Raw genomic sequence first — 19,203 nt, 5'->3', positions numbered from 1 at the left:
GAAATAATATAAAATTGTTGTTTGCCCATTAATATTTAAGTCTCATTAAATATATAAAAAAGATATCAAATAACTGGAGTTCCTACATATTGAATAGTATTAGGTTTTTAAATACGTAAAACAAAGTAGAGCTATTCTCAGGTTATGCATGCAACTCCAAAGTCTCAGTAAATACATGTACAGATAAGGTTAAAAGAATAATAAAATTCTGTAGTAGGAGGGACTTTATCTGGCATGCAGTTCTAGAGTTTCATGTTACTGATATTAAGTAGCACACCAAAAATAGCAATACCTTTTCATTTTACGTTAGAAAACCACTTTTTAATGTCTTTTGGGCTGACAGGCATGATAAACTTTTTTTTTTTCTGGATGTGCAACTCACTGCAATATCTGTTTTGAATAATATAGTAAAACCTTAAAAATTAAACATTCTTTCAGTTACTTACAAGGCATTAAAAAAAAAAAAAAAAAAAAAAAAAAAAAAAAAAAAGCTAAGTCAAAAGGAAAAAAAAAATGCATTCCTTTTCTTATGATTAGTTAGCATCTAGACCTGTATGTCCTTCTCTTTTTCTTTTTATTAACGCTGGACAAAAAGCACTATGCAAAGCGTAGCTCAGATTTCCATTAACTACCAAAGCTCTCTGATTTCCTGTTAATTTAGGAATGAGCACACTGTTCCCTGGTAAGAAGCTGCTATGCTAAACATGCTCCCACTCCTTTACCAGGATATTATATGATCTGTCTTCCATCAGAGCTGAACTCAGGGATTTTTAGTGTCAACAAATTAAACCAAATGTCATGCAGCTGTCTTGCCTAACAGCCTTGCTCAACGGGGAGCCTGGCAAGCTCACTTTGTCTGAAATAACCCCCCTAAGATCAGCACACAGTTTCAGATATGCAGACAGGCAGAAAAGCAAGGTCAGCAACAAAACACTGAATGATTCAGAGTCTTGAGACAAAATTCTATGGCTAATGATGCTAACAGACTTTTTTTTTCTCTCTCTTACAGTGCAAGGAATAACTGTAACTCACCTAATTCAGGCCAAATGCATCAGTATCTATATTCCTTATGTGAGGAGTTGAAAAATCTGTCATAGAGACTGGCTAATTTTCTTTTCTTCTTCCTTTTTAAATGGGATGTGAGGACATCGTGTTTGATGTGACAACCAACCTAATTCCATCTTTGAGGTTTGTTAGTTCATTACTATTTAGACAGACATTAAACAAATAAGGCTTTGGGCACTTCAGCTCTAATGGCTGTACTATTGAATTCTTTGTTATTCTACATTATCTTCTAACCATTAATGGCTTTTAGACTATGAGTTGTCAGGCTCTATTCAGTTGTTTGCTGTGGTCACTTAGAGTTTGTTGCTCTTCTAACTGATGTTAAAAAAATTACAATTATTGATTGTTAAAGTCTATGTTACCCTGTAAAAGATAAAAATAGTGACCTGCATTCTCTGTGCAGTGACTTTTTATATAAAGCAAGGAACATGTTACTGAGAATGGAAATATCTGATAGTTAGGCATCACTGTGATGCTAGGAGTCCTGAAAAAAATTTGTCTGGGATGATATTTTCAAAGTATTTCACTAGTAAGTATAAGTTCCAAAAGACGTATGTTTTTAAAAAGTAATTTACATTTTCAAAATGACATGGCAAATAAAGTCTCATTGCAGTTTACTAATACTTATGCTCCCTAGGTTATAGATTTAAAAATGAAGTCTTGACTCAAGATTTTTCTTGACCATTATAGAAACTCTACTTTTAGTATTAAACAAAATCTAAACTCAAAATACCTTTTTGAGAGGGAGAATAACTATCAATATAGAAGCATATATGTGGCCACTGGGTTTGAAAATATCACCCTCTTTTTTTCCCCCTTTGTTTTTCCGTCTGTAATTTTGAGACATAACATATATCAGTGAGATACAATCTGAATCTAGAAAACTAAGTATGAACCTTAATGAAAAGAAAGTATCTAATATACTGAATGTCTATTCGTTCACATATTATTCAAAGTAATGCCTTACAAAATAAGCACTTGCCCTGTAATGACTGTGACACAATCTTTAAATCAGTGATAAAATATTAGTAATTCATTATTCATTAAAGTGGTGAAGTCTAAACTCTATTTGTGGCCTACTTAATTTTTTTTAAGTATTTCTTTATCAAAATATTCAAACGACAAATTCTTTAACACCAGAAACATCATTTTATCTCTGCCACATTTTTGTAAAATAAAGCTATGTGTTTCTTCTATTTTGTTACAGAGCTCTGGTTTTTTTCTCATCTGTTCACATGACCAGTTCTGTTTTTTGACAAATTTTGAAATGTTGTAAATAACTGACACCTCCACTTTTTATTCAGGTAAACTGTTTTCAAAATAATCTAAATAGCATTGTGGATCTTGAGATTCTTCTGCTGAAGTGAAAATAAAATATTCAGGGATTGGGTCCAGTATTTTTTGCCCATGGTGATAAATGGCTTGTCTGACAAGTTAATATTTCTTTTCCATTTCCTTAGAATGATCAAAATCAAAATCCCACGTAAGACTGAACATTTGTTTATCCATAAAAACCCTTCGTTATTCAACCTTGCATGCTGGATGAATATCACTTCTGAACTTTCTCTCACCAAGAAGAAGCTGTGGAAAGCCATTAAGGCTTACATGCCATGCCTGAAAATATGTTTAGACAAACAGAAACAGCAGAACTTTATGTGTGAATATCTGAGTGACTTTCTATAATCATTGCAAAGTAGATCGCAGTCCAGAATACTCTTTTCTTGCCTTATCTACTATTGCTATAATAATTACTTTTGAGAAAATACACTCACAGAGTAGCTTTGCAATTTAAGGACACTGACTGACTAAGATAATGCAGCAATAACTGTATGCCAGTAGAGAATATTATGATCTTCTTTCATTAGTAACAAAGCATTAAATCTGCCTAAATAGAGCCTTGCCTAATTAGCTTTAATAACAAAAGGGAGTCTTCCAAACTGCATCATTTAAGCTTGCTGCAGGAAGGGATTCCAAAACTAGACTCAAGGTGGGGTGCAGAATATTCTCCTCTAACTCCTCTTCTATTCAAGTTCCTCTTAAGCTTATTAATGCAAAAAGAATCCTAATGCTAATATAATCCTCTTAGGTTTGTAGTTTTTCTTCTGCAAGAAGTAGGGTAGGATGACCACTGCACTATTTAACCTTCATTAAACATTCATTAAAACTTTTTCTATTTATTCTTTTATTTTCAAAGAGTGAGCAACAGAGTTCACATAGGCATCATTTACTATTTCGCTTCAGCATTTTATCAGGATTTCTTTCCTACTTGGACATAGCCAAATAGTCTTTGAGGATCTTGATACATGAAAGATAAGTAATTTTGGTCTGTATTATGAATGTTAAACTGAGATTATATTCCTAAAAGAAATTGTTTTTATAGAACACACTACAGCAAATGCAAACTTTTTAATCATGGCTGACAAATGGGGTGGTGTACCAGAAACACCCTCATAAACATTCACTGATTAGTCTTCATTGAATATTTGCTTTGCTTTGATCATGAGTTATCACATTCATATTTAAAAAGTTTGTGCTCAAACTTTCATATTTATTAAGTTTGTGCTCAAATTCCACCTAAGTCTACAAGAATTAAGTATTTACTGTAAATTAAGGATGTATGTTAGTGATTTTTGAAGCTGTGATCAGAATAAATGATTGGTAAAATGGAGATGTATAGTCAGGTAGACTTCTTTTCTTACCTTTGTTTTCCTTCCTTCCATCAATAAATATTTCACCTCTAGAAAATAAATAAATAAATATATATATATATATATATATTGCTCAATCTATTGATCTTACATTTTCTTATTTTTTCATGCATATATAATGAGGATTGTTAAGAACTACAAACATTTTTTTCATTTTTTTAAACGTCAACTCTTTTATATCAAAATTTTAAAACTCTGAAGTGGGAGATAAATATATCTGTATCTGTGTGCCAAATTTTCTCAAAATTGTTTGATAACATTTTTTAAATTTTAATAGAACAGGAAGCAGAAATAAATTTTCTCAAAGTTTACAGCATTTATACAATATATGTGTCCTACCACATCACTGAAAACAGTAAAGATAGACAGGGCTACATAACATCATGAAATAAGTTTTTCATGAAAAAAAACTACTGTTTTATGAACAAGACTGTGTCCTTAAGTCAAGCGTGTTGTTTTTTTTGTTTGTTTGTTTTTTATTTATTTATTTTATTATGTTAATCGTAAGATACCACTCGTTTTCAAACAATTCCAAAACCTTCACTTTTTATATAGTGCACATAGTACGTGACACCTCATTACACAGCTAAAGGAATTTTAAATGGAAATCTGTCATTATACAATCATTTAAAAGAAAAAAAAATAAAATATCAGCTTCTCTGTTGTATTGACTAGTCACTAGGTAATTTCTGTGTATGTTCCACCTTTACAATGTGGACTGAGATGATTTGGGCCAAGCTTCCAAATGGTTAATTTCCTATACATATATGCTTCAACAATCATTAACAGGCTTATGCTCCCTGCTATGTAAGTCCCACATGAAAACTGACTCTTTTGGTGCATCAGCTGTTTTTAACTTCTACAATCAGATTTCTCAGCCATACAGATCTCCTGTTTCTGCAGCATTCTTACCTAACCAGAAAACTACACTTCAGGGCAGCTGTATTAACTCTGCTTCTGACTGCTTGCCACAAATTACACACTTTTAGGAGAAGAGGCAATAACAGTGGCTAAATACTAAATGTGAAATCAGTCCCAATGGCCATCTTAGGATTTCTGGTGGATGAAAGGAAGGTGTTTCTCTAACAAGTTGAGGAGAGTAAATATTCAAAGTTCAGATTATATAATTGGAATATTTGAGCTAGTTCTAAAAAGTGGACTGAATAAAAGCCAACTTTTATGATATTCTTTGCAGCTGTGCAATGTAACAGAATTAAAGCTCTGCGGATGGACTGAAAGGTATTAAATTTTCAGTATCTTTCAGATGAACATTTTGGTCATCTCATTTATATGAAAGAATGGTTACTTGGTTTGTGTTAACTTGAAAATATGAATGTGAATAAGAAAGTACTAAAGATATTACTCTGGCTACACCTGGATCATTCCGTGTACTCTGAACTGCCATATTTAAATCCTAAATTCCTTGAGGCTTGAACCATTTCTTCTTCATTTTGCTAAAGATGAGGCATATGTCAGTGATTTGTAAACAACATCTTGTGAAAACAACTCTCAGAGAGTTTTAGAGTAACATAAAAACAATTAGAAGTTTGATATTCATTCATTGGTCTGACATAGGGAAAGCATACACTGCATATCTCAGTGAAAAAAATGCTACTGTCAGCTTCAAGATTTGGTTGCTGAACAAACTTTACAATCTTCACAGTGTGAAACTAAAAATTAAGACCATAAATGCAGCTGGGACACTCAACAGGCCATATTTCATATTTAATTGCTTGCTAATTAAAAGTAATTGCAATTCAAAACCCAGAGTTTTCCTTAAGAGGCTGAATTGCGAAATATGCACTAAAAGATACCATGGGGAATATTCCAACACAGCTTGAATCTGGATAATTTTATCTTGTCACTAAATAAATTTATTTGCTATGGCAGTACAGTAAAAGCAGAAGCAAGTATCAAAGGGAGGTCCAGCTGGTGCCATGAGAAGTTTGTGTTGCTATTGCAATAACTTAATAAGTAACTCTGAGGATCCGTACCCCTTGGATGCTAGAGATAGACCCACATTCACAAACCTCAGAATGCCTGACAATAGATCACAAATAGCCCTTGCATGCTGTGATCCCTATATACTAAATTTCTAAAATAAATGTCTTAAAACTGAATTAAAGGAATTACATAAGTTAGAGGTGGAAACAAACTGCGATCTCTGCACTATCAAGCCCCAGACTGGTGACCTATAAAATTTTCATGAAAGTTCTGGATACTGTTTGTGGGATAATGTTGTTCTCTTTAACAAAGTCTACAAACTGCATTGAAATTGAGGATGCTTCTTATGCATACCACATAATCCTTTGAGAGATGGGCTATTTAGACATGGATATCATTCTCAGTGGTATCTAAATTCTAATTTTAAAATGGGAGTGAATTCAAAGAGGAACACAGGTGACATGTACCACCCGGTTTCAGAGATTCCTTAACCACAAAGTGGAGTTTGTTAATTTGGTTAAACTCAGTGCCATGTGTTTAGTTAGACCATGAGCTAGGTCCAGAGTAAGGGTGGGTTCTGAGTTGTTCTCCTGCACAGACATGACTACAGTTACATAATTTTCAATTTTTCAATTACACACTTAAATTCAAAACTGCAATTCTCCTAACCTCCAACTCAGCTGCCACACCATTTTTTAGGTGCTCAGCCTGTAGACACCCTACTTTAAAATGCTTAAATTCAGCCTATGCTCCAAGTTCAACTTTTGCAGTAAAAATCCTTTGTCTTTATAGGAACAGGAAACACAATGCTTACCTCAAATCAAAATCCCGTCAGGATCCTGAGTTTATATATTTATCTTTTGAATTTCGGGGAGAACTTGATTTAGTACATTATCCCCTTACATACCTAAGACATAATTGCTGTTAGGCTCCTCATAAAATACACTGTTAACCTGCATTGTCTTCTATAAAAAAAGACTCCATTCCTTTCCCCAAAGCACAAATTCAGGTTGTGAAAGAGATTAATTAATTCTAACAGATTATACAGACCCTCACCAGCGCCTGAACAAAGCCCTAAGAAACAAATTGCAATATGTTATTGGAGACAGACCACTTTCTTTCTCTGAGGCTAAGTCGCTGGTCAGAATTCATTACAAAAGTAAAGTGATCCATCATCTGTGAAGTATGCAACAGAACTTCACATTGCTTAAAGAAGGCTTCAGACCTGTCAGGTATTTGTATGAAAGGCATCGGCAATTGATTAGCTACTACTGTAAGTAGACAGCCATTGTTGCATGTAGGTAATATTATCACAGGAAAAAAATAATAAATAAATCAATAGCTGTGACCTACCAGACTTCCAAGATATTCATTTTTCAATTAGTATTAGTACTATTTTTTACAAATTCCACTGTTCATTAGCTAGACTTGACAGTCTTGACAGCTGGTGCTTTGGAGCACTCCTGTATAGTATTCTTCAGTGACCTTGATGAACCTTTTAAATCACTTTAGCTCTGTTTTGAAGAACAGATTGTCCATGCTGAATATATAACCTGCACTTCTACTGAGGCAGCTTTCTTGGCCAGCTTGTGTCTTCCAATTTCTGAACATCTGCTGCTCAGAAAATCCAAGTCATCATCTAAATATTGGATGAACTTAAAGGTAACCAAGTTCATAAGAACATAATTCGTCTCATTTCCCACATAATATATTGACAGGAATATGCATTTTTCAATTCCTATAACACCGTGTGTTGCAAAATGAAACAGCTGAAAATGAAATTTTGATCGTGTAAATCAATTGGCAAAGTTGGCTATATTGGAAACTGTTACAGAAACCTTTACTATCATACTCAAAGGGAAAACTAAAATAAATAAAATAAAATAAAATAAAATAATAAGTAAAATAAAATAAAATAAAATAAAATAAAATAATAAATAAAATAAAATAAAATAAAATAAAATAAAATAAAATAAAATAAAATAAAATAAAATAAAATAAAATAAAAAAATAAAATAAATAAAATTAAAATATAAGGGAATGATTTGTTTCTTTAAAATCTTAATGTTTTATTTAATTTCAATGTTATGGTTTCCATGCCAACTGGTAGCACCCTGCCCTGCAATCCTGTACTCTTTCCTGACAGTCAGACTCATCTCTATCTGTCACTGTAAAGTCAGGATTTTTGAACTGCTGCCCAGACCATCAGCAGAGTCGCTTCTCTCCTTTGTCTTTCCAGTACGAGATAAGTGCTTATAAGTCACATTAACTAAAATTGAGGCAAAGCAACAAATTGAACAAATAACTATAATTACCAGCAGGGAGAGCAGAGACCTGTTTATAAATGCTCAGTTTGCTGAGTGCATGGATGTTAATATGACTCACTCCAAAGCAATTATGTTGTAGCTTCTGACAGGTGTGATATGGGACTGTTGATTTTGGCAAATATCTGTAGCACAAATACTCTGTTCAAACTTGAAAAGTGCATGTCAGCATTCAATATTGTGGTCTTATATTATTCTTGAATTCCCACCTTGTTTCTCAAGAAACTGAACTTTAACCCTGTCAACGCAATATTCCAATATAAATCTCTGGCCTATTTAATTTCATTGATATTTTTGTTTGTCTCTTTCTTAGAATAATTGTTGATAGAAACTTTTGCAAACTACCTTGCTTTATGACCCTTTTTCTAATGTCTAAAAGGGACCTGAGTTTGGCAGAGAAAGTGATCTATGATTAATCATCTATGCAAATTATCTCCCATTTTCTTATGCCTAAAAATAAGAGCATTACTTTAATAACTCATTTTCTTCCTTTGGCAAAGTTGATTTTGCCATACCAAAGCCTGAGCTGCTTCTATATGAGCCTGTATAGCCTGGAAGTCCCACAGTCTTCACAGCCAGTCTTTTAGCAGGACTTTCTCTGCAGTCTAATCTGTGTTAACAGGACTGCATACCTTCAGGGTCAAAGCTCACTGTTTGGCCTGAATATTTTTCCAGCACAGTGAGCTTGGATCTATGTACAAAAGACATACGTTGACCAGATTTTAAAATGGATTTGGGTTCACAATGGGTTTATCTATTTTTGACAAATATTCTAGATCAGTCCATTCCCATTTTGTTTTAAAACCCCAAATACAACAGAAATGAACATAAGAAAATATAACGACATTAGAGCCCAAAAAATAAAAACTCTTCCTACTCCTTTTAGTTACCCATATTTATTGCAGATATCAATGGGATTCTTTCACAAGATTTTCTCCTTTTTGATCACAAATATTTACAGATTAATCAGAAAGAAATAAAAAGATCAAGAAATAAAAGATCAAGAATGATCTTTATAAATAGTAATGAGGACTTGTGGGGTGACATTTTCACTTCTGTTGATCAATGTTTAATTTTTCTAATGTCTCAACATTTCCTCAAGAAGTTCCCACACAATATCTAGAATACTTGGTTAGTCATGGCCATTGCACATTGCCATTTCCATTCTCTGACATGTGTCAAGCTCTGGCAGATAAAACACTTGTAATCAACAAAATTTTGCTGACTGGTACATGAAGATAGTGATCCGGATGCCAAGCTACAACACTTCAAAATGGGATGGTTTGATAAAGATCAGTGTTTAACCCATCTTAAAAATCAAGCACTATAAATGTAGTCCTATTTGGCACTAAAACTAAGGGAAATAAAAGTGCATATTTCCTAAAGTTTATCACTTGGCTTCTACACACATTCATTTCAGGAAAATTCGATTAATTGAAGGTGAATGAGAGTATCCTTCAAGCAGGGACATAAACTCAGCTAAAGTAAACTCATTTTTTCTTGCAGGAAATGTTTGAGGAATGTGTCTTCTTTCTTTGCCAAGTTCTGATATTTATTGACCTTCAGGTGAATGTAAAGTAGACCACAGTTATCACTGCAGCCTTGTCATAAAGTTTATACCCTCAGAATTAAAAAAGTAGAAAAAAATAGAATGACCAAATGCAATTTGTGCTCAAATTTTGAACTCCTAGTTAAAAATAAAAAATAATAAAAAAAAAAGACTGATTTCCTCCCCACTGTTCATTCTAATGCCTTCTAACAAGAAATAAATACATTCTAATAAAAAATAATAATTAAATTATACACTGAAAATTTTAGCAAGGGTAATGAAATTATTCCCCATACTACTAGCAGATGTACAAGAGACTTGTACCGTCCAGAGAATGTGGTAAATGACTTAAGTGAAATACTTGCCTTACACAGCAGTCTTACATAGCATGCTATAACTAGTAATCTACCCAGGATCAGAGCCAAAGAGGGATTAACCCATCACAGAAAGACATTCTATTTTAAGCAGCAGGCACAAATGCCTACTGACTGAACACACTGAGCTTTGTGCAATATGCCACTGCAGTTTGCTGCTTGATGAAAAAGAATGCTATAATTTATCTTAAGCTCATAATACTGTGTTGATGCATCACACCTGTCAAACTGATGTTAGTGTAGTAAATGTGATGGTAAATCAGATGCACCTTCCCAAACCCTTCTTTGGTGACTCTTGTAGTCAGGAGAAAAAAAAAAAAAAAAAAAAAAAAAGAGAGAGAGAGAGAAAAAGAGAAAGAAAACCAGTTATGGCTTTACAGCATCATTCTTTATTCTTTCAGTGTATAAAGAATCAGATCCTTCCTACCATCTCAGAAGGTCCCACATTTACAACAGAGAATTTAGGTTTGCTAGCAGATCAAATTTTTATTCCCTTATTAAACTGAACATTGAGTCACTTGTACAAGTGACTGTACTGCCCAGAGAACTGTGCTTTAATCCTTGTACTAAAATTCATAAATCTGATACAGCAATTGGAAAATATTTCTCTGCAAGGGAGTGAATGTGAATCCTTTTTGAAGTATTGTCTATATTAATGACTGGTTGCCTCTGTCTAGTCTTCTACTACATTTGATGACACTGTAGACCTTAGCTTCTGGTCATGAGAGCTTCCATTTGTAATGAAGGTTTAAAAGTTGAAAAGGCTAAGTATCCTACAAGTATCTGCAACCCCTCCAATTTAAGGATTTGTTTAACCATATGTAGTTTTTCCATCTGTTTTTCAGTAATACAGTTGATTCAAAAGTATGTATTGTTACATCCCCATATGTGCCCATGTGCTGTAAGACTGCAGTCATTTCCCTTGGATTGCTTCACACCTACATGAGCCAAGGGGTCTGACATACAACACTGCAGAGGTTCAAAAACACTGCTCAGCTATCGAGGGAAATGCTTGTAGCAGGAGGGGAGTTATATAACTCTAAAATTCTAGGTATGTTACCTTGAATGCATTTTTGATCAGCTTTCTTCAGATGATATATGAAGGAATATGACTTTTAGACTCCAAACTTGGCTTGAGAATAAACTGCTTCACGTTGCTTTGTACAGTACACCTTAATCCTTTTTGATTTATTCTGGTTATACTCTGCAATTATTGATTTTAAAGCATAGTGTAGAGTGCTCTCTGGCATTTAAATGGTTAGTCAAGATCCCTGTCTGATACGAGCTATCTGCACTCATCTGACAGTTTAAATGAGCTGAAAAATTGAGACTTTATCTGGCTTTGTACATCAATAAAATAGGTATGGAAGTTAATAGGACCGTTTTTATAAGCATTTAATTGTTATTTCATAAATTAGATTTACTTTCTATAGAAGCATTTCTCATCTAGTGCAGTAGAGGAATGAGCAGCTATTTCCTGTGTTGCTTTTTCTTCATGAATGAATGTGTAGTACTCTTATTTACTGCACACTGACTGATCTCTGTTTTGAACACACAATTACTTACCTCCTTGTGTAGTTCTCTTTGTAGAGATTTTGCAGCTCTTTACAATGATTACTGAGCTTTGTACCATTTTGGTGAGCTGATATCCTTATTACCAGGTGCATAAAGTCAAAATTCTGCAGTAATGTAGATATCCAGTTTCAAACAATTTTGCAAAGAATTTGTCAATATATACCATCATTTGTGTACAAAACATAGGTTTTTGCTTTTAATTGCACCCTTAAATGCCCAGTATTCCAAACAAAAGGCTCAGCAATTCAACTTATATCTTCAGAAAATAATAATTTCATGTGGACACCCAGTCTAAATTTACACTATACAAAAACTATGTAACAGATTCAAGGATAGAACCCAGAGTGACCTCTTTTTTTTCTTTCAAATTTCTTTTTTTCCTTTTATTTTTTTTTTTTTGGGGGGGGGGGGGGAGGGCGGGGGAGGGTTATCCATCCCACCTTATATATCTCTCAAATTCTACAACACATGGAACAGTTATCCCAGAGACAGCTAACTAATTCAGCCCTAATTCAGACACAGTACGGATCTACCTGGTGCACTGCAGTCAGCATGGCTGAGGGGAAGATGGTGGGTGATCATGTCATGTTAGATCAGAGTGGTATAGGTTACCAAACTCACAGGGCCCATCTTGATCATCCAGTCTGACAACCTGTATAGGAACAGGCCGTGGGAACGGCCCAGGATGAATTTTGCTTTCATAATGTATAAGTACCGAGGTACAGAATAAAAAACGTGTGCACTTTTATTCTGACAGCCCACAATTTTGAATGCTTGCTTTTTTGCAATGCAGATCTTTTTCAGGAGAGGAAGAAGGGTAGAACAATTTCCTGTTTAATTCGTATCTGTTGGTTTTTGAAGCAATTGGAATTATCTATAAATATCTTCCTGACTCAATTTCCTTCCCACTGGGGTGTGTAAAATAATGGATTTGTAGAGTGCCAGTGAAGTAACCATGTTGTCTTCCTACAGCAGATGCCAAGGGAGGCAGGCTCTGGAAGCACTCCACAAGATGAAGATATGCCGTTTGTGGGGCAGTGAATGAGGCTGGGGAATGGGACATGGAGCCATGCTTACAGCTGGGGAAGGGGGAGCTGGGACCAAAGCAGGGGAGGGGATTTGTTATACCTTTTTCCCCGTGTGCTGTCATTACTGTGTTCACAGTCTGTGCAATGTGTACCTTGGAAAGATGCCCACCTCTATGACTATTTTGCTACTTTATTTACTAACAGACTAAGTCCTGTTTCTAAGTCGCTTACCAATTTTAGTGGCAAACACCTACCCCGCTATGGCACTTATAAGTGAGACAACTTAGCTAGTTTCACCTAGGAAGGTATCTGACAGACAGATTGTTTCCTTGTTGATAGTTTGTAACTAACAAGCAGTAAAACTTGGCAATGTGTCTGTATGTATTAAATATCAAAACTCTGTGTCAGTGTCTCATCAGAATAGGGTAGACTGAGCATTCAGTAAATTGCTGAAGGAATCTCTTCTGCTCTTCAGTTGCAGGCGTTGATACACAGGGGTTTTGTGACCTAGATGACATGTTTTAAAACACATGAGGTGTGCACCAAGCCCCGGATTTGACCAGTCACACAGTCCTCCTCCTGCTTTCCTGAGGGGACAGTATGTCACTATGTTCTTACATCTAGATGTATTACTTTCTATAAAGCATAGCCACAATATTAAAAGCTTGAAACTGTGGGCCAAATTCCGCTCTCAGGCATACTTGAATAAATCTGGAATTCAATAGCTAGATATTTTTTGGGTCTGAGAACATACAAAATCTATTTCTCTCATCAAAATGTCTTTTAATTCAGTCATCCAAGATGTCTGATCCCAACCATTTACATTTGTTTTGCAAAAGGAAATGGCCAGCATAACTGTCCAAGTACTTCAAATATCATTTTACCCACAGTCATCACGCAGTTAATGCTGTGAAAGTCACAGTGCTGTGCTTGGGGGATGGGGCAGAGCCCTGCTTATTTCCTACCTAAGAAGGAAAGAGATCTTTCTTTTTTACTGCTATTCATCTGACAGCAGAGCTGGAGGGACCAATTCAAATTTAAGAGCTAAATTTAATCTGAAATGATCAATACCCTGGAACTTGTCATGTCCCAAAAGATTAGGCCAAACAGCAGCATCATGTATTCTGAGCTTGTGTTGCAAACCACTGTGTGGTTACTAATTCTATAAGGGAGAGAATCCATATCCTCCTCCTCACTCATTTTCAGTGGATAAGCCCATTCTAATCAATTTGATGTTCAGTCCTCAGAGAGGTGGCTGGTAATACACAGAAGAACCTTATCTGGAAACAAGCAAGAATGAATTTCACAACTCTGTCATAAGAGAAAATATTTTTTAATCCAAACATGTAATGCCTTTACCACAGTAAGTGAATATTTGTTCCTGATGAACAAATCCTATAATGGCACAACGCACACAAAGCTGTGTACTGCAGGCTTAGGCATCAATCCACACACATCTTAATACAAGACCAGGGTCTTAGCTATTTTCCAATCATCACCCTAGGATGGATCTAAAAGTCAGTGTGTCACCGGTCCTGGCAGTTTCTCTTAATGCAATATGCAGAAATGAGCTTTGGATTCTGAGTGATGTGACAACCAGTTTGGATGAAGCTTTTTCTAGGGGCTAGATTATTTTTCCTCTGTTGCAGTGTGCAGAAGGTTGTGGGGCTTTGCAGTGGATTTTTTTTTTGTTGGTGGTGGTGGTGGTTTTTTTTTGTTTGTTTGGTTGGGTTTTTTTTGGGGGGGGGGAAAGGGGGAGATTGTTGATTGTTGAAACAAGCTGAAACTTCACTCTGATTATTTGAAAAATGGTATAGAAATATGGCAGATTTCTGTGCAATTGTGACTGTTTTAGTACAAAACATTTGGATTCTAAAGGGAGAGGTACCTTAATTGATAATATTGTGTACAGAACCACCAGACCTCAGGAGTATAACACATAATGAGTTATTACAATCTGGTGACCTATTATTCCTTGTTTTGCTTAGCTAGAAACAGTGGACCGGACACTGGGCCAGATGAAGCACCTGTATGTATAACATCAGTGGCATTTAAAGGCAGATTTTGTTCAAAAGGGATAGTATGAACTATGTATTTTTCTGAACCAGGGCCATAGATGTACACCCTTGAAATCAAAGATTTAATTACTTCCGTGAGAAAAGAAGCAAAAAAAAAAAAGCAAAAACAAAACAAAACAAAAAAATGCACTCTGAACAGGGTTAGAAGAAAATTTACTCTACTGAATTCAGTTTAGCTTCAGCACTTTCAGAATATTGGAAACTCTTGAAAAGTTTCAGAGTCAATGTACATATATTTATATTCACTTATGCGAAAAATAATATAGAATAAAAAATTTTAATGACATGCAATATTAGCCACATATATCTTTAACCACGCTGAGAAGTAAAATTTCTTGTCTGATTCTACACTGAAATTAAAGCAGATATATCTAAATACACTTATAGTGTAAGTATATAAAATGCATAATTATTATTGTTTTAAACTAGGTCCAGATTATCAAAAAATTTTAACATAGAAGCATAATGTATCTTCTTTGTTGTTTGCTGAGAAATCAAAGACATCTGAAACAAAAGGAAAAGGCCAAGACCTGCATGGACAGAAAATTGAGGCCTAGCACTGTTTTTAACTGCAGTTTTTACTTAACACCCAGTTGCTGGGCCAACTGCAGAAGCAACTGTTTGGCTTGGGGCCCTCTTTTGCTTCTCTTTCTTTTGATATGACTGACATGGCTCTCTGTCAACAGTTCTTCCTCTCTGAATAGCTGGTGTAGAGACTGTGGAAAAGGTACTTTGCAGACACCTTAAAGAAGAGAGAGAAAAGGATGAAGATACCTGTTGCCTTTAGTGCCACGAGGTGCCACCCCAAAACCACACCCCACTCACAAAAAAAAAAAAAAAAAAAATCTTTAAAACAGGTTTTTCATTATTTATTGGTTTATTTATATGAAAGGTGTACAGTTCTGAGCACTGCCACCCACAAGAAATGGCGACTTGGCAACTGTTTAAATATTCTGTAGAGGAAGAAAAACACATTTTCTGCTCTGTTTTGTAACTGACATTACCACCAGGCTGCCCAGTGATAAATGTCCAGGAAGAGCCAAATTCTCCTTTCTGACTGACAAATGAACAATCCAATGCGCTTCAAGATATTACTTTGCTATCCCACTCTCATTCTAAGCATGTGTAACATTCACTAATTCAGAGCATCCAGTCCCCAGCCTCTTCTTGCTCCATTTAAAGCCAATGTCAGACTTTCTGTAGTGTGCAGTGTCATAGTGAAATTTGCCCCAGTCCCACTCAGCTGCTGCTACCTTGAAAACATCCCTGTTTGGCTTTTTAAATTTGCAGCACAGATGACAGCAAATAAGCTAGTCCACACAAAGTGACCTCCTTCTGCAGCAGCTCACAAAACATAAATAGTAATGTAAATCCAAAACGTCTCCCTGCTGAGAGGTCCTCTACCTTTCAGGTTCATATCCCATCCTTGAGTTTTCAGCAGAGTAGCATTCTGTACTTGGTACCATTTACCTATTTTAATAATCACTCAGCTTCTGAATCTGACCAAACATCTGTATTTCTATAAATCTCTATTTCTACATTACATAATGCACAACCATTCAGAGACACCATGGTTCATCTCACAGACAAGCAGAGGTTATTGGCTCAAGCAGAGCTAATACAGCTAATGCAGCAAGGGCTCCCAGAGTTATGCTGTATAAACAGAACCTTATCAAATGTCACTCTGATGCCTTCAATGGCAAGAAGAGCCCTATCAAACCAAATAAGGCCAGGATCTCACCATAAATATATTTCAGTCGTTTAAGTGGGAGGCAAGCATGCAAAGTTGTTGTGTTTTGTTTTTTTTTTTTTTTAAGCAAAATCACCATTTCATGGTGATACTTAATGATTTTTCAGGGTCAAAAAAAAGAGAATCCTGGCCCTTAGGACTCTCAGAAATACCACGGAAAGACGTAAGGATAAGCATAAGACTTTACAGAAGATTTAACTAGGACATGAACTGGTATTTTGCATGGAGGAAGGTTTCACCACTGAGCATTTAAATACAGGGATTTAGTTCACAGATAACACTAACTGTGGTATGAAAGAATACAGCACTCCTAGATGAACTGAAATATCTTTCACAACAGCAAGGACTCAGAAAGTAAGGTTTCTGGCATCTCTAAAAGAAGAAAGACTACTGAGACAACTGGCACCATCAGAAAGTTCCTGGTTCCCTGTTTAATAACCACTACTGAAAAACTGGGTTAATAACAATATGTTTGAAAAGGTATTTGAAATCCAAGTACCTTTACTGAATTCTCTCGTGTTCTACTCAGTGCTTTTAGACCCATATAGAACTGGAATTCTGTTTCTATGAAGAATGCAGAAAGCCTGCTACAACTTACATCTGTGTCTGCCAGAAAATTCTGACTGAGAGATTTAATGGCCAATGGTTCCACATATGTTTCTGTCAACATGATCCTTGACTCCAACTGCATCCTACAGAGAAATGTTTGAACACACGAGAGCTACAGCTGAGCCACACAATGACAAAGGCAAAACTGACACAGTGATCTGGTTTTAGAATGGAGACAATATCTTAATTCATCATCAAGAATGGAAGATGTACTGCTTGAATAGAATGCCACAGTTTTTAGCTGGATTGCCATAAAATAGCAAGTAAGCTTGATAGGACTATATTAATTACTATCTGTTAAATTATTCTAAGGTTTCTATTGCATGAATTCACAATTTTATATCTGGTACAACTTGCTTTATTGTGTTGTTGGTTTACCTGCTGTACCTTTTAGCTAAATTTCCTTCACTTTTCCTGTATATAGAACATTTTCATTTCATCAATATTCAATCATGTTAACACATGTTAAGATGTAAGGCTTTAAGGGGCATCAGAGAGCTTGTTGTTCACTTACTCCTTTCAAAGATGTGGACTTAGAAACTCTGACCTAAGCACTAGAGGCTGGATCCAGAGGCTATCCATAAGCTATTCAACAAGGAAAAGCTAATGCATAAAATCTGAGTCAAAATCAAGCAAACTTAATGCTGTGGGCTAAGATTTTGTTTGTGTTTCAAATCAAAACCTGGATAATAAACTCCTATTAAATAAATCCATATGTCATTCCATTCTAATTGCACTGTCTACTGATAATGAAAAGAGAAGAATCTTCTTGGGCAGAGCAGGTGTTTGAAAAAAAAGCAACCAGTCTGAACCCCAAGCCCACAACATGGTTGTGTTCCACTGGGTTAAGTTACGAAGAAATCCAAATCATCCTGTGCGTGGGTGAAAGGAGGGAGAGTCCCATGCCTTTGCTTCTCCTTAGGCTCCTCATAAGTCTACCACTGCCCCTCCTCTTTGAATAGGTTTATCACCGAATCTAAACAGCAGCCAAGACTTATTCAGGATGACAGCAGCTGCAAAGTTGTTAAAAATATACACAATTTCATTGTGGAGGTGGAGAGATTGCCTTTACTGAACATAGACAGGAATCCTACTGTCCCAGTATTTTTGGCCACAGATTGCTATATTTTGACACATAGTCCAGGAACCACAATCCCTGTTGTCTTTGTTTTGTCTTTGTCATCCTTGTGGACGATGTTTTAAATATAACCTTTTAAAGTAAAATTGTGAGGCCGCATTTTTGTTCCACTTAAACAAGGCTCTTATGTTCAGAGATGAGAAAAGAGAAATGTTTTTTCCACCTGCTATCAATTCACAGGCCAAGCTGCCTGGGATGGCTAAAAAAAGAAAAAAACAGAAAAAAGAAAAAAAAAAAAAAAAGCATTCCACAACTCCACATGGATTCCAGTGGATTGCTTAGCAGAGCCAAGATTTTCAGCTTTCAGCTGCTCCTGTTGGTTTGCATGGCAAAGTGCACAGAAAATGCCATGCCAGCCATTCTTTCAGAGCAGATGGGTAACCACATATTTACTAATCATCACAGAAACTGTTATAGGTGTTTAAATCCTCTTTATAAAAACAATTTGCTTTTCAGCCATTTATTGCACAGCTATTAAGCAGAATCTCTAACACACATTAAAATTGTTGCTTTCTTTCCAAGATCCAGTTGGGCAATGAATGACAGTGACCACAACATGCTCACACTGTAGCTGTGACTCCTAGCAGCCCTATTCTCACAGCTAAAATTGACCAAGATTTTACAGTTTTGTGTTTCTGAAAACAAGGTTGCTAATTAACACCTACGTAGAACATAGTAGCTAAAAGCGGGAGATTTTTAGCTTAGCCTATCTTTTTTCCACGAAGATACAAGTTACCTATAGAAATGCATTCAGGCCAAACTAAGAGATATATCAGGTACAACTATCATGTCTTAAAGCTATGTTTTGCTTTCTAGCCACTTATCCAGGTCTTTAAACCAATCTGGATAAAGGTCTGAGTTCCTTGGCCTCTATGAAAGATTCACAAAACACCTAAAACAAATTCTAAAAATATATCCTAAGATTCAAATCACCCTTTCTATAGCTGAAGGCAGACAATACTTGAAAATACTTTTACATTTGTCTTTTTCCCTTGTTTTAAGCCAAATGGAAAGACAGAATAATTTCTTCTCTACATAGTGAAGAAATGGTGAATATCTGG

The 19,203-nt window shown here is 35.5% G+C and overlaps 1 long non-coding RNA gene across 1 annotated transcript; it reads left to right on the top strand.

Moving 5' to 3' along the window:
• The first annotated feature begins 790 nt into the window (after positions 1–790).
• LOC119717261 (uncharacterized) lies at positions 791–3,782 on the top strand. Its single transcript, XR_005266515.2, has 4 exons — positions 791–918; positions 1,010–1,188; positions 2,273–2,369; positions 2,526–3,782. It is a non-coding gene; the product is annotated as an uncharacterized lncRNA (long non-coding RNA).
• Positions 3,783–19,203: the final 15,421 nt, after the last annotated feature.

Source organism: Anas platyrhynchos, chromosome 5 (genome assembly GCF_047663525.1).
Source record: "Anas platyrhynchos isolate ZD024472 breed Pekin duck chromosome 5, IASCAAS_PekinDuck_T2T, whole genome shotgun sequence".
In the NCBI taxonomy this organism is placed as follows: Eukaryota; Metazoa; Chordata; class Aves; order Anseriformes; family Anatidae; genus Anas; species Anas platyrhynchos.
This window is presented reverse-complemented; position numbering and strand designations above follow the sequence as displayed.